Genomic DNA, 17,551 nt, shown 5'->3' on the forward strand with positions numbered 1-17,551 from the left:
CTTCATGAATGTACTAATCAACAGGTTTCTATGACAATAATACAGTACACTAACCTAACCTATCCTAACCTAACCTAACCTAACCTAACCTATCCTAACCTAACCTAACCTAACCTAACCTAACCTAACCTAACCTATCCTAACCTAACCTATCCTAACCTATCCTAACCTAACCTATCCTAACCTAACCTATCCTAACCTAACCTATCCTAACCTAACCTAACCTAACCTAACCTAACCTAACCTACTATTATGAACAACATGTGACGTGTTAGAAATGTATCTCATACATTCTCAGGACAGATTCTCACACAAAAGTTTGATCGAGTGGTCTGTAATTAGTCTTCTCATATTTTCTAAGTCTTAAACCATCTATTCATGTGTTGGGTGTTGCCTGATGTGACTTTTTTAGGTCCCAAAAGTTTCCCATGGGAAGAGTGCAGGCAACATTGATGTGGGGGCAGTGATATCACACAAGACATGAGGGGACAGGACTTTAAAGGGTTTTATGGGGATTTTGGGTAACATGGGTTATGAGATTAATTTTTAGATGACAAGGGTGTAAATGAACAACAACACAATTTATTGTTGGTGGGTGTCATGTTTAATTTAATCAATAAGTTCATAATCATTTTTGGGGGGACTGGATAAATGACAGGCTTTGCCACTATATCTAGAAACATTGTATCATTAATTTGTCTGGCAATACAATCCACAACCTGTAAAACATCTTGAGAAGTAAACGTTTTATTTAAGGAAAGACTGCCCTCTTCTGACAACAGGAGGTTGGTTGTCTTCTGCTACTGTATGTAGACTAGCCTACTACCCACTGGGCACACTTGGGTTGAATCAATGTTGTTTCCATGTCATTTCAATGGAGTTACCTTGAACCAACCTGGAATAGACTTTGAATTGATCAACCCAGTTTCACAGATTATTGTGAAATAGACACAAAGTTTTAAAAAATCATGTGCAGTACACAAATTTCTATACAGTGCATTTCAATCACAGATAAAGACAGTAAGTTACTTACAGTTTTTAACAATCACTTTGGCACTAATTTCAGAACCTTATGGTCATTTTTCAAAACTCTAGAAACAAAACTCAAAACGGTCATCACTTGTAACACAGGCTGTCCAATGTTCAAAACATTGCATTGTGCATTCATATCTTTAAAGAAACCTTGCACTTGCAGAATCATTGGTTCATATAACTTATTTATCATGAAATACCATAGGAACATTAATTTAGATCACCCACACACAAGATACCGATAGTTTCACTGTGTAGTTGTTCATTCAATCATTACATATTGTAGTACAAAGTATGTGATACATGTTTCATTATGGTACTACACGTAAATACATCACTGTAATGGTGGAACCTGACATTATCCCACACAATGACATAGGTCATGCCATCAGCTCTACAGGCCTGATTTAGCTCATCAAGGAAGGTTACATTCAAACAGCGACTCATGTGGCTGCCTACAACTCAATATATAGAGTATATAGAGTAGAGAGCTTAAGTTGTTGTTCGACCAAACATTAGAATGGGCATGATGCGTAATCTAAGCAACTTTGACTGTGGTATGATTGTTGATGCCACACATGGTGATTCCAGTATCTCAGAAACAGCTGCCCTCCTGGGAGTTTTACGCACTACAGTCTCCAGAGTTTACAAAGAATGGTGCGATAAACAAAACACATTCAGTGAGCGGCAGTTCTGTGGGCAAAACACCTTGTTAATGAGAGAGTTCAGAAGAGAATGTCCAGACTCATTCAAGCTAACAGAAAGGCCACAAATGCTCAAATAACAGCTGTTTAAAACAGTCGTGAGCAGAAGATCTCTTAACGTACACCACCTTGAATAATTCAGGCTGTTGTGAAGGCAGGGGGTTCCTACCCAGTATTAGATAGGTGTACCTAATGAAGAGTGTACAGTAATGTCAAATCTGAAAACATGGTCTGGAAAAGTGGTACATGGGACGATAGAAACAGTGTCTGGTAAAGAATGATGATGAAATATTACATCCATAGATAATGTAGTCCAATTGGTTCATGTTCCATGGTAATTGGTGTCAATGGATCTCGTTATCCTGAAACTTTCATGATCTAAACATGGAATATTGTTCGTCAGTTTCCATAAAACTATGCATTAAGAGTAATGCAACAGTTACTTTTGATCAGTTGTATCAATTGATAGTTAGATCATTGTAATGAAATGACTAGACAGTCATCTCAGATGTAATGTGTGAATTGTATTTTGAAATGGTAATACTTTGATGTTTAGTTGTGTCATTTTGAACAGTTGATTTTAGTTCAATGAACAAATGATCTTATCTTTATGTGTATTGTATCCAAGCAATTGGAAAAAGTGGTAGAGTTTTGAAAAATTTGCATTTTGATCATTGGTTGTGAGTTTTGTGTCTAGAGTTTTGAAAAATGACATCAAGGTCCCAAAATTAGTGCCAAAGTGATTGTAAAAAACTGTAATAAGACAGAAACAAGGGAGGTTCGTAGAGGGGTATGGGTGGGTGTACAATGCGAACGTCTAGCAACCCAAAGGCAGTGTGTTTGAATCTCATAACGGATAACTAGTATTTTCGCTGCTCTGCAACTACTTACTACTTTTTAGCTACTTTGCAACTACTTAGCATGTAAGCTAACCCTTCCCCTATAACATAACTCCTAAACCTAACCATTTAACTTCTTAGCTAGCATATTAACTCGCCCTAACCTTAAGCCCTAAACCTAACCCTAAACTTAACCCCTAACCTTAACCCCTAGCCTAGCTAACGTTGGTAACCTAGCTACCCTTGCTAACGTTAGCCACAACAAATTGGAATTCGTGTAATGTACCAAAATGGGTTATGAAGAAAGAAAATCATATAATACACACAAAATGCGTAATGATGAAAATCGTGTAATATACATGAAAAGTGGACTTTTTCGGAGGACTGTCAAAAATGTGTGTCTATTTCGCAATAAACTGTCATAGTGTGTCGGAATTTATGTCTGTGCCCATTGGGTAGTAACAGCTGTAGGATTTTAATTTGAACCGGCGTCACAAGGGCACGGTGCTCAGGTTGATCAATGCAGCAGTTTGTCCTTCGGTTGGTTTTGTTGTTAGGAGTGGAAAACCATGTCCTTTATGAGAGCTACACAGAGAGGGAAAATAGACATTCTCTGTAACAAGAGTGTGCACGAGTGTAAAATGTATTACATAAACAAGCTTCTGAAGCCTTTTTAAACCTCAAATACATTACACGTTTTAAATGTACTGCATTACAGGAAGGTTCTCCTGCATCAGGTGTACAATGCGAACATCTAGCAACACAAAGGTTTTCACTTGTACACCCTCTCCGGCCTCTAGGTCATCAGGCTGCTGATTATCCCGCACACCTGTTACCATCGTCTCGCGCACCTGTGCCTCATGACACTCACCTGGACTCCATCACCTCCTTGATTATCTTCTCTATATCTGTCACTGGCCTTGGTTCTTTCCTCAGGTGTTATTGGCTCTGTTTTCATGTCGGTGCGTTGTTTGTGTTTCAGGTTTCGTGTTTATTGTTTCATTTATTTATTAAAACACTCACTCCCTGAACTTGCTTCCCGACTCTCAGCGCACTCGTTACACATCTGTACTTGACTTTAGCAGTTGGAGAACACTTGACAGGGAAGTCAATACTAATTCCCCCAATATACATGTACCAACTAGAAAAATGAGTTGGTATTTACATTATCTCCATAGCTAACTTGCTCAGATTGGCTATTTGGAACAAGCACTGTCTTTACGTGAATCTGTCGGTGAGACTGTTCATTGAGGCTCAGAGTAATATAATTACATACAGAATACAATATAATAGGATCGCTATGCACAGACTAATCCATGACTATAACATTAGGCTCGCAATACAGACCTGTACTGTATATGCAGGATTACTTGGGTATTCATTCATGAATGCAATGTAGAACTTTTTCAGACATTGACACGCAAGCCCTCCTCTGCCGAAATATAAACTTGTTCTGAACAATATTTCCCTTTCTATGCTTGACACACTTGTGTTCCAAGGTTTTGCTATTCTGTAGTGTTCCACAGGCCAAGACTAATAGAACAAAATAATGATTTTTTTGGAGGAAATTCACTGTGGGCCAGGAAAATGTATCGGCGTAACAAGGGCATGGCGCTCAGGTTGATCAATGCAGCAGTTTGTCCTTCAGTTGGTTTTGTTGTTAGAAGTGGATAGCCATGTCCTTTATGAGAGCTACACAGAGAGGAAAAATATACATTCTCTTTAACAAGAATGTGTGTGTGTGCTTGCATGCACACGTGCGTGTACAATTTATTGCATAAACAATAATATGATATTTTGTACTGTATATGTGTGATAATGAACCGGCAATGTCACAAAAGGTTTTCTTTTTGGTCCTTGACTTAGCATGCCTCCACAATATACAGTACAACCTCCATCACTGCCTTTGTAACACCTGTTACTTTCAGTGCAGTACGCTTTTAGCTTGCAGTGTATCTCTAGACGTCCTGTGTTCAGATGAGACTTCCTGTGTGACTGATGCATTCTTGTTCTGCCTTGAGCATTGGTCATCGTTTGTGATAGCGAAATATCAAACTGTAGGAGCGACAAAACAAACCCAGGCAAGACATAATGTTTAAAAAAAACAACAGGCAAGGCATCACAACATGCTCTATCTGAGAGTTATCTAGTGGCTGCTGGGCCAGCCACCCTTCGATCCAGCCTGGTCTCATAGACTAGACGTAACATAGTAAATGTAAATCCGACACACTCAAATTAGTATGCTATGTTACGTTTACATAATACAGAAGGTTACTTAGGGCAAAATTGAAAGGAGAGCAGTTGGTTGGTGTGGATGGGTGGGTGAATAATGCAAATGTATAGCAACCCAAAGGTTGTGTGTTCAAATCTCATCAGGGACAACTTTAGCTAATTAGCAACTTTTCAACTACATACTACTTTTTAGCTACTTTGCAACTACTTACCATGTTAGCTAAGCCTACCCCTTACCTTAACCCTTTTATCTAATCCTTCCCCTAACATTAACCCTTTAACCTAACTCGTAAACCTAACCTTAACATCTAGCCTAGCTAATGTTAGCCAGCTAGCTAACGTTGGCCACAACAAATTACAATTCGGGAACATATCATACATTTTGCAAATTCATAACATATTGTACATTTTGCTAATTCGTAACATATCATACGAATTGTAATTTGTAACATATTATAAGAAATGGATGATGGACATCCACAAATTAATACATACCATACAAAACGTCACATATTATACTAAATTAAGTGTCTCGGAGCTACATACAGAATAATATGAAATGCTCTAAGACCAGGCAGCCAGCATCAGTCAGTATCTGACAGCTGGTGTTCTCATTTGATTGTAGCCTACAACTATCTTGTACTGTAGGTTACTTTACTGTATAAAAATGTACAAGTAGAGTCAGCTATGAATGCAGTAAAATGGAATTCTCACTTACATATAATTTACAAAGTTCAACAATATAGGCATTCTAATGCGGTGCAACGGTAGAGCCGTTATCCACTTGATCTCTTACAGTGCAAACATGCCAGGAAAAGTAGACCCTTAGCAACTATAGGGTTGAATAAATTCTCCATCAAAAGGTTGCCATAGTAAACTCCACATCCAAGAGGAAAACAATTAGCCAGCTAGAAACTCCAGCAAAGTTTGCTCGCTAGCTTTGAGGTGAGTGACACCAGTAGACAGAGCTGGCTTTTGTGATTATTATCCATAGTTTTCATCCATAGTTTTCAGCATGTTGCTGGCACTGGTGGTGCTGAGAATTAAGAAATATGGTCAAACTAGCAAGTACTGCATTTGGAAAATATTCTCAATCATTTGCTGAATGAAAATCGCCCACAATTTCAGTTTTCATTCATAGCTCCCGCTAGCAACATCAAAGCAACTTTGTAATGTAATGACAGACCCAGCAGTGTTTTCAAATCAGACGGACTGACAGCCAGGAGCCAATATGACATGCATTTGTCAGCTAAATTACACATTTATTCTGTATCACTCAACTCTCATTTATGTGTCTCGTTTGTATTGAGAGGGATATAGCTAGATACACTACATGTCCAAAGGTATGTGGACACCCATTCAAATGAGTGGATTCGGCTATTTCAGCCACACCCGTTGCTGATAGGTGTATAAAATCGAGCACACAGCATGGCACCATCAACATGGCACCATCATCCTTTCAACATGGCACCATCATAGGATGCCACCTTTCCAACAAGTCACTTTGTCAAATTTCTGCCCTGCTAGAGCTTACCTGGTCAACTATAAGTGATGTTATTGTGAAGTGGAAATGTCTAAGAGCAACAACGGCTCAGCCACACAAGCTCACAGAATGGGACTGCCGAGAATGGGACTGCACAAAAACTGTTGGTCAGGAGCTTCATGAAATGTGTTTCTATGGCTGAGTAGCCACACACAAGCCTAAGATCACAATGTGAAATGCCAAGCACACATACCTAAGATCACCATGTACAATGCCAGGCGTCGGCTGGAGTGGTGTAAAGCTTGCCACCAATGAACTCTGGAGCAGTGGAAATGCGTTCTCTGGAGTGATGAATCATGCTTCACCATCTGGCAGTCAGACAGACAAATCAGGGTTTGGCGGATGCCAGGAGAAAGCTACCTGCCCCAATGCATAGTGCCAACTGTAAAGTTTAGTGGAGGATGAATAATGGTCTAGGGCTGTAAGAAGGTAAGGCAATAAATAGGCCAATAATAGGCCAATAATTGCAAAGTAATTACAATTTAGCAATTTACACAAGTGATATATGTGCAGATGAGGATGTGCAGGTGGGAAATACCGGTGTGCAAAAGAGCAGAAAAACTAAACACAAATATAGGCAGGGGGTAGGTATTTAGTTGGATAGGCTTTTTACAGATGGGCAGTGTACAGCTGCAGCAATCAGTAAGCTGCTCCGACAGCTGATGCTTACAGTTAGTGAGGGAGATATAAGTCTCCAACTTCAGTGATTTTTGCAATTTGTTCCAGTCATTGGCAGCAGAGAACTAGAAGGAAAGGCGGCCAAAGTAGGTGTTGGCTTTGGGGATGACCAGTGAATATACCTGCTGGAGTGCATGCTACGGATGGGTCTTGCTATGGTGACCAGTGAGCTGAGATAAGGTGGAGCTTTACCTCCCAGAGGAGTGGAGGCTGTTATTGCAGCAAAGGGTGGAGCAAATCCATATTTAATGCCCATAATTTTGGAATGAGATGTTCGACAAGCAGGTGTCTTTTCATCATGTAGTATAAGTACTGTTGATGTGTTGCTGTACTCTTGGAACGATCAGAGGGACAGGTAGAACGTGTGTGAGATAAACGATCAGTAAGCGTAATTACCTGGAGAAATCCCACCTGCAATTTCTAAACAAAGCTGCTTTTGTTTTTGTTTAATTTAACCTTTATTTAACTAGACAAGTCAGTTAAGAACAAATTCTTATTTACAATGACGGCCTACCTGTCACGATCGTCGTTGGAATGAGGTGAGGACCAAAGCGCAGCATGGTATGTGTTCATGTTTTTTAATTTTAATGAAACAAAACTGAACACTGAAATACAAAACAATAAACGTGACGTAATCAAACCGAAACAGTCCCGTGTGGCACCAACACTAACACGGAAAATAAACACCTACAACTCAAAAGTGAAACCAGGCTACCTAAATATGATTCTCAATCAGGGACAACAATTGACATCTGCCTCTGATTGGGAACCATACAGAACACAGAAAATCCCAAATTATAGAAAAAAGAACATAGACAACCCACCCAACTCACGCCCTGACCATACTAAAACAAAGACATAAAAAATGAAGGTCAGAACGTGACAGTACCCCCCCAAAGGTGCGGACTCCGGCCCGCAAAACCTGAACCTATAGGGGAGGGTCTGGGTGGGTGTCTGTCCGTGGTGGCAGCTCTGGCACGGGACGTGGACCCCACTCCACCATAGTCTTTGTCCGCCTCCTCAACCACCTCCGTGGCCTCTTTGGAGCAGCGACCCTCGCCTCGGACTGGGGTCCCTAGCAATGGGTCCCGAATGGACGGGAGATTCCGGCACCACCGGAGTGAAGGACGACTCTGGCAGATCCGGACTGGAGGGAGACTCCGGCAGATCCGGACTGGAGGGAGACTCCGGCAGATCCGGACTGGAGGGAGACTCCGGCAGATCCGGACTGGAGGGAGACTCTGGCAGCGCTGGACAGGCGGGAGCACCTGTAGGAAGGAGACGGAGAGACAGCCTGGCGCGGGGGGCTGCCACCGGAGGGCTGGTGCGTGGAGGTGGCACCGGATAGACCGGACTGTGAAGGCGCACTGGAGCTCTCGAGCACTGAGCCTGCCCAACCTTACCTGGCTGAATGCTCCCTGTAGCCAGGCCAGTGCAGCGAGGTGAAATAGCCCGCACTGGGCTGTACTGGCCGAACCGGGGACACCATGTGTAGGGCTGTTGCCATGTACACCGGCTCGAGGAGACGCACTGGAGACCAGATGCGCTGAGCCGGCTTCATGGCACCTGGTTCGATGCCCGCTTCAGCCCGGCCGATACGAGGCGCTGCAATGTACCGCACCGGGCTATGCACACGCACCGGGGACACCATGCGCCTCACGGCATAACACGGTGCCTGCCCGGTCCCTCTCTCAAAATGGTAAGCACAGGGAGTTGGCTCAGGTCTGCTTCCTGACTCTGCCACACTCCCCGTGTGCCCCCCCCAAGACATTTTTGGGGCTGCCTCTCGGGCTTCCAACCGCGCCGCCATGCTGCCTCCTCATACCACCGCCTCTAAGCTTTCGCTGCCTCCAGCTCAGCCTTGGGGCGGCGATATTCTCCAGCCTGTGCCCAGAGTCCCTTGCCGTCCAGAATCTCCTCCCATGTCCAGGAGTCCTGCGATCGCTGCTGCTGCTGTCCGTTACCACGCTGCTTGGTCCTTTGGTGGTGGGTGTTTCTGTCACGATCGTCGTTGGAATGAGGTGAGGACCAAAGCGCAGCATGGTAAGTGTTCATGTTTTTAAATTTTTATGAAACAAAACTGAACACTGAAATACAAAACAATTAACGTGAAGTAATCAAACCGAAACAGTCCCGTGTGGCACTAACATGGAAAATAAACACCCACAACTCAAAAGTGAAACCAGGCTACCTAAGTATGATTCTCAATCAGGGACAACGATTGACAGCTGCCTCTGAACTCACGCCCTGACCATACTAAAACAAAGACATAAAAAACGGTCAGAACGTGACACTACAAAATGCAAAATTGCCTCCTGCGGGGACGAGGCCTGGGATTACAAATAAAAATATAGGTCAAAACACACATCACAACAAGATCCCACAACACTACATAAAGACTGTACTTATAACTTGTAAAACCTTAATTTGAATAATTTTGAAGTGATCCAAATGGCAAATTCCTCTTTCATATATACATTTTGAGATATGTAAAACCAGAAAAAAAGTTGTATTTTATTTGGGAGTCTGGCTTTAAGGCTTGTTACTGTACATAACCTGGCTGAGACACTGTGTGCATCCCAAATGGCACCCTATTCCCCGGCAAAGTGCACTACTTTTGCCCAGATCCTTATTGGCCCTGGTCAAAAGTAGTGCACTATATAGGGAATAGGGTGCCATTTGGTAAGCAGCCTCTCACACTGAGTCTGGAGCCGAAGTTTCAACATACTTTGTTGAACTGGATGTCTGATACAGAGCTCTGTGTTTTGCTTTAGAAATGTGTGAATGACTCATACTACAAAACGTTGGCATATCAAGACTTGCTGTTAAACATAACATTAATTAGTCTTGACAGTCAACTTATTTTTCTGCTGACGATGGAACATAGGTCTAAAACACTATTTCTCCCTCTCCCTCTTTGTCAGCATGTTTGGATGAGTGTGCATAACCTGGGTAATCAATGTTACATCCCAAATGGCACCCTATTCTCTATATAGTGCACTACTTTTGACCACTATACAGGAAATAGGGTTCCATTTGGGGATGCAAAAAATGCCTCTCAGAGGGTGGTCTGGGTCTGGCACCAAGGTGTAGGACAACTGGACTATAAGAGGAACATCCATGTAGATATGACCTTCCTTCATTTTCCAAGTGAACCTGAGGTTTGCCGCCAATCTGTATTTTTCTTTCTACATGCTGTCAGATCCAGTTTCATTATGTTGTACCACCTACTTGTCAGTCATCTCTTTCCTTCATTTAATCTTTAACCTCTAACTACTGTGTTTCCTGTTAAAAGGTCTTTCCATTTCTACTCCATAAAACTCATGCACGCGAACACGCACACTCACACTCACCTATTAGGCCAATCTTTTAGGATCAGGATTACTGTAAAAGGGAATTATACCATGGCAACTAACTGCCAATATTTACAATACATTGTGGCCAGGTCCAATGGCTCTGCTGTATGTAGATGAAGATAGAGGAGGTGGAGGTCAGAACAATGATGTATTATACACGTAGCACAGGAAACGGTTCTACTGGAGTCGAACCACAAATATTTACATAGGCCAATGTTTTTTTTCTTGTAGCATGAAAAGCATAGGTCCTGCAAAAGTCGATTTCCTACCAATGTCTAGTAGAAGAGTATTGCTCTCTAAAGAATAGCATTCAACTGAAAGAAAATACAAAGAGTGAAATAGTGAAAAAAAACGATTCAGGTTATTTTAGCAGCTCTGATTATATGCAAGACTAAGGGCATGTAAAGTAAAAATGTAAAAAAATCACATTAATGCCATGCCTCCTATTGCCACATTAACACATAAAATTCCCACATTGCCACAGTCCAGTAGGCCTACATGAGTATAAAAGTATAAAACAATCTATACTGAACAAAAATACACTATATATACAAAAGTATGTGGACACCCCTTCAAATGAATGGATTCGGCTATTTCAGCCACACCCATTACTGACCGATGTATAAAATCGAGCACACAGCCATGCAATCTCCATAGACAATCATTGGCAGTAGACTGGCCTTACTGAAGAGCTCAGTTACTTTCAACGTGGCACCATCATAGGATGCCAACTTTCTAAAAGTTAGTTTGTCAAATTTCTGCCCTGCTAGAGCTGCCATCTAGGAGCAACAACGGCTCAGCTGCGAAGTGATAGGCCACACAAGCTCACAGAACGGGACTGGCAAGTGCTGAAGCGTGTAGCGCTTTAAAAATCATCTGTCTTCGGTTACAGTGCTCACTACCGAGTTCCAAACTGCCTCTGGAAGCAACGTCAGCACAAAAACTGTTGGTCGGGAGCTTCATGAAATGGGTTTCCATGGCCGAGCAATCACACTTCACTTCGTTCAACGAGAGATTCAGGGTTTGGTGGATGCAAGGAAAATGCTACCTGCCCCAATGCATAGTGCCAACTGTAAAGTGTGGTGGAGGAGGAATAATGGTCTGAGGCTGTTTTTCATGGTTCGGGCTAGGCCCCTTAATTCCAGTGAAGGGAAATCTTAATGCTACAGCATACAATTACATTCTAGACAATTCTGTGCTTCAAACTTTGTGGCAACAGTTTGAGGAAGGCCCTTTCCTGTTTCAGCATGACAATGCCCTCGTGCACCAAGCGAGGTCCATAAAGAAACGGTTTGTCAAGATCGGTGTGGATGAACTTGACTGGCCTGCACAGAGCCCTAACCTTAGCCCCATCGAACACCTTTGGGATGAATTGGAATGCCGACTGCGAGTCAGGCCTAATCGCCCAACATCAGTGCCGACCTCACTAATGCTCTTGTGGCTGAATGGAAGCAAGTCCATGCAGCAATGTTCCAACATCTAGTGGAAAGTCTTCCCAGAACAGTAGAGGCTGTTATAGCAGCAAAGGGGGTAGCAACTCCATATTAATGCCCATGATTTTGGAATGAGATGTTCGACGATCAGGTATACACATGATTTTGGTCATGTAGTGTATAAACACAACATGCAACAATTTCAAAGATTTTACTGAGTCACAGTTCTTATAAGGAAATCAGTCAATTTAAATAACTGAATTAAGCCCTAATCTATGGATTTCACATGAGTGGGAATATAGATATGCATTTGTTGGTGACAGATAGTTTAAGAAAAGGTAGACGGTTTCTGACAGTTTGTGCAGAAATTCTTTGGTTGTCCAAACCCACAGTTTCATCAGCTGTCCGGGTGGCTGGTCTCAGAAGATCCCGCAGGTGAAGAAGCCGGATGTGGAGGTCCTGGGCTGACATGGTTACAAGTGATCTTCAGTTGTGAGGCCTGTTGGATGTACTGTCAAATCCTCTAAAACTACGTTGGTGGCAGCTTACGGTTGAGAAATTAACATATAATTCTCTGGCAACAACTCTGGTGGACATTCCTGCAGCCAGCATGCCAATTGCACGCTCCCTCAATACTTGAAACATCTGTGGCATTGTGTTGTGTGACAAAACTGCACATTTTAGAATGGCCTTTTATTCCCCAGCACAAGGTGCACCTGTGCAATGATCATGCTGTTTAATCAGCTTCTTGATATGCCACACCTGTCAGGTGGATGGATTATCTTGGCAAAGGAGAAATGCTCACTAACAGGGATGTAAACAAATGTATGCATAACATTTTAGAGAAATAAGCTTTTTGTGCATATGGAACATTTCTGGGATCTTTTATTTCAGCTCATGAAACACTTTACATGTTGCTTTTATATTCTTGTTCAGGGTATGTAAAATCCAATAAGTGATCATCTATTGCACCACACATGCATTAGTAGCATGGTCCCTGGAGCTCAGCTGTGCTTCACATATAGCCTCCATCCATCCCTGCTGTTCTGCTATGGTGCCAGCCTTTAGGAAGAAGGTCCGCTTCCTGTCCTTAGGAGTAATAGTCCATTCGAATGATCCATCGCCTCCTTCAACAACCTCTACCACTGCCCCAACCAGGTTGATGGGCTTCAGAAGCTTCTGGATGAAGGAGAAGTGATGTTGTTTTAGATGGCAGATATGCTGTGCTTCCCAATTGGCACCCTATTCCCTATATATTGTGCGTTCCTATCGGCACCCTGTTCCCTATATTGGCTGCAGAAAGCCTTTGTTGAACTGAAATTAGTACTTCATGGAAGTAAAACTAAGTGTATGTTATTTTCCAAATCACGTAAAAATCTATCTGAAGATTTATGCATGCATACTTTGGATGGTGCCCTCATTGACCGTGTCCCCGCTTATAAATATCTGGGCATCTGGATTGTCGAAAAGCTATCTTTCCAAAAGCATGTTGATGAGTTAGGTAACAAATTAAGAATGAAAATAGTCTTCTTCTATAGGAACAGGTCCTGTCTTTAGTTAAATAGCAGAAAACAACTAATTCAGTCAACATTCATTATGGTTATTGACGATGGCAATATTGTTCATATGAATGCAGCCGCCACTGTATTGAAGCCATTGGATGCAGTTTATCATAGCACATTGTGCTTTATTACGGGGGATAAGTTCTGTACACATCCTTGCATTTTGTATCAGAAAGTAGGCTGGCCCTCCTTGAAGTCTCATAGATCGATGCATTGTACTCTTTTTGTCTACAAAGCCCTCGTGCATAAACCTCTGCCATACCTTACCTCATTGTTAACCTTCAGACATATAAATGACCAGACCTGGACTCAGGGATAACTAACCCGGGAGATCCCTTCAATCACCACTGAGTAGGTACATCTGCTTTTTGTTTTTTTGGCCTCTCATGTTGAATGATCTCCAAAAGTTCTTAAAGTTGATGGAGTTGGTGCCTCTTGGGTAATTCAGGCAGATGTTAGAGGGCCTTTTTACTGAAGAATGTGTATGATTGTGTTTTGATTTTCATGTTTTGTTTGCTTTTCATGTATTGTGTAATTGATGTGTACATAGATATGTATCATGTAATTGATGTGTAATTAGATATGTATTGTGTAATTGATGTGTATATAGATATGTATAGTGTAATTGATGTGTATATAGATATGTGTAGTGTAATTGATGTGTATATAGATATGCAAGTGTAATTGATGCGTATATACATATGTATAGTGTAATTGATGTGTATATAAAATAGCCCGTACACGTATAGTGTAATTGATGTGTATATACATATGTATAGTGTAATTGATGTGTATATACATATGTATAGTGTAATTGATGTGTATATAGATATGTACAGTGTAATTGATGTGTATATAGATATGTATAGTGTAATTGGTGTGTATATAGATATGTATAGTGTAATTGATGTGTATATACATATGTATAGTGTAATTGATGTGTATATACATATGTATAGTGTAATTGATGTGTATATACATATGTAGTGTAATTGATGTGAATATACACTACCAGTCCAAAGTTTTTTTTTTACTCTTTTCTACTTTTTAGAATAATGAATTATGAAATAACATATATGGAATCATGTAGTAACCAAAAAAGTGTTTAACAAATCAAAATATATTTGCGATTTGAGATTCTTCAAGTAGCCATCCTTTGCCTTGATGACAGCTTTGCACACTCTTGGCATTCTCTCAACCAGATTCACCTGAAATGCTTTTCCAGGTGTCTTGAAGGAGTTCCCACTCTGCAGTCTGACTCATCCCAAACGGTGGATTGTGGTCCGGGGATTGTGGAGGCCAGGTCATCTGTTGCAGCACTCCATCACTATCCTTCTTTGTAAAATAGCCCTTACACAGTCTGGAGGTGTGTTGGGTCATTGTCCTGTTGAAAAACAAATGATAGTCCCACTAAACCCAAACCAGATGGGATGGCGTATCGTTGCAGAATGCTGTGGTAGCCATGCTGGTTAAGTGTGTCTTGAATTCTAAAAAGCACCCCCACCCCATAACACCTTCTCCTCCATGCTTTACACTGGGAAATACACATGCAGAGATAATCTGTTCACCCACAACGCGTCTCACAATGACACAGCGATTGTAACCAAAAATCTCAAATTTGGACTCCAGACCAAAGGACAAATTTCCACAAGTCTAATGTCCATTGCTCGTATTTCTTCGCCGAAGCAAGTCTCTTATTATTATTGGTGTCCTTTAGTAGTGGTTTCTTCTTTGCAGCAATTCTTTGCAGCAATTCGACCATGAAGGCCTGAGGTGATTGTGGACTAGAGGAAAAAGAGGGCCGAGCACGCCCCCATTCTCATCGACGGGGCTGCAGTGGAGCAGGTTGAGAGCTTAAAGTTCCTTGGTGTCCACATCACCAACAAACTAACATTGTCCAAGCACACCGACAGTCGTGAAGAGGGCACAACAAAACATAATCAGGAGACTGAAAAGATTTGGCATGGATCCCCAGATCCTCAAAAGGTTCTACAGCTGCACCATCGAGGGCATTGGTTGCATCACTGCCTGGTATAACAACTGCTCAGCCTCCGACCGCAAGGCACTACAGAGGGTAGTGTGAACAGCCCAGTGCATCACTGGGGCCAAGCTTCCTGCCATTCAGGACCTCTATACCAGGCGGTGTCAGAGGAAGGCCCTAAAAATTGTCAAAGACTCCAGCCACCCTAGTCCTAGACTGTTCTCTCTGCTACCACACGGCAAGCAGGACCGGAGCGCCAGGTCTAGGTCCAAGAGGCTTCTAAACAGCTTCTACCCCCAAGCCATAAGACTCCTGAACATCTAGTCAAATGGCTACCCAGACTATTTGCATTGCACCCCCCCCCCCCTTCCCTCTCCACACCACTGCAACTCTGTTGTCATCTATGCATAGTCACTTTCATTAATTGTACCAACAAGTACATACTACCTCAACTAACCGGTACCCCCGCACATTGACTCTGTACCGGCACCCCCCTGTATATATTGTTATTTTTTACTGCTGCTCTTTAATTATTTGTTACTTTTATCTCTTATTATTATTCAGATTTTTTGAAACTACACTGTTGGTTAGGGGCTCGTAAGTAAGCATTTCACTGTAAGGTCTACCCCTGTTGTATTCAGAGTTCAAAGTTCTTGACATTTTCCGTATTGACTGGCTTTCATGTCTTAAAGTAATAATGGACTGTCATTTCTCTTTGCTTATTTGAGCTGTTCTTCTCAAAATATGGACTTGGTCTTTTATCAAATAGGGCTATCTTATGTATACCCCCCTACCTTGTCACAACACAACTGTTTGGCTCAAACGCATTAAGAAGGAAAGAAAAGCACACCTATTAATTTAAATGCGTTCCAGGAGAATGAAACTGGTTGAGAAACTGGCCAAGATTGTGCAAAGCTGTCATCAGGTGGCTATTTGAAGAATCTAAAATAATAAATATATTTTGATTTATTTAACACTTTTTTGGTTACCACATGATTCCATGTGTGTTATTTCATAGTTTTGATGTCTTCACTATTATTGTGTAGAAAATGTAGAAAATAGTAAAAAATAAAGAAAAACCCTTGAATGAGTAGGTGTTCTAAAACTGTTGACTGGTAGTGTAGATATGTATAGTGTAATTGATGTGTATATACATATGTATTGTGTAATTGATGTGTATATAGATATGTATTGTATAATTGATGTGTATATAGATATGTATTGTGTAATTGATGTGTTCATGCAGGGCTCAACTGCAAAAAAGACCACAATCTCAGCATGATTACCTGGCTAAATAAAGGTTAAATAAAAATGTAATAAAATATAGTGTACCTGGTCAAAAGTAGTACACTACAAAGGGAATAGGGTGCAATTTGGAACATATCAATGACCTAGGCATAGTTTGCTGCCTTGTAATAAAATCCCAAAGTAAATGCAATATAGCCTACTGTCTCGACATTTCAAGCAAACATGTAAACGAAATAACGATAGCATACTTTTAATTGACTTTGTATTCCTTTAACAGTGTTCAAAACATCTAGCTAAGTGAGACCTTGCCACCTTGCAGCTGTAGACGTCAGTAAACGGCCCGCTGCTATGGTAACAGGACAACACTGTAGGAAGTAAGGGAACATGTTGCACTGACACCGCTGAAAGTTACAATGTATGTAACGCTTGGTCGCATAGCTACATTATTTGCTGCTTTGTCATAAACATAGGGGCGAAAATGCTGTCTCCTAAATAACAATTTAGTCCTAGCTTGCGTGACAAGTTCCTTAGAAAATTAACTGTTGTCTTCTTACCTCTTCATTTTCACCATAAAACAGTAGAGTTTCTTTCAACTGAAACCATGCGCGTTTCCACCGGTGCGTAAAATGAGTGCGCTTGGATAACCATCCTTTTTTGTCCTCTTTTATCTCAACGGGGTTTTCATCTGCGCCGTTAGAGGTCGCAGATACTACAGCCATCATAAAGTTTTGAGAATAACGGGATAAATAGCTGAGAAATTAGCCTATAATTCAAGAGCGTCACACACCCAAAGCCTAGTGGGTAATGTCGTTATTTTTGTCCAGCCGCACCATCAACTGATGGCGCGCGGAACGAAGACTAGAACTTCCAGTCCCAGAAAGCCCTGTGTTGTGTTGTTACCGAATGAGTGGGGACCGGAGGGTTAATGCCGCGTTGACACACA

General features: G+C 41.6%; 1 long non-coding RNA gene across 1 annotated transcript; it reads right to left on the reverse strand.

Annotated features, from left to right (window-relative positions):
* Positions 1 to 12,684: 12,684 nt before the first annotated feature.
* On the reverse strand, positions 12,685 to 17,456 carry LOC109900611 (uncharacterized). The gene is made up of 2 exons (XR_002256623.2): positions 17,163 to 17,456; positions 12,685 to 12,996 (listed from the first exon to the last, which is right to left on the reverse strand). It is a non-coding gene; the product is annotated as an uncharacterized LOC109900611 (long non-coding RNA).
* Positions 17,457 to 17,551: the final 95 nt, after the last annotated feature.

This window comes from Oncorhynchus kisutch, linkage group LG12, assembly GCF_002021735.2.
Source record: "Oncorhynchus kisutch isolate 150728-3 linkage group LG12, Okis_V2, whole genome shotgun sequence".
In the NCBI taxonomy this organism is placed as follows: Eukaryota; Metazoa; Chordata; class Actinopteri; order Salmoniformes; family Salmonidae; genus Oncorhynchus; species Oncorhynchus kisutch.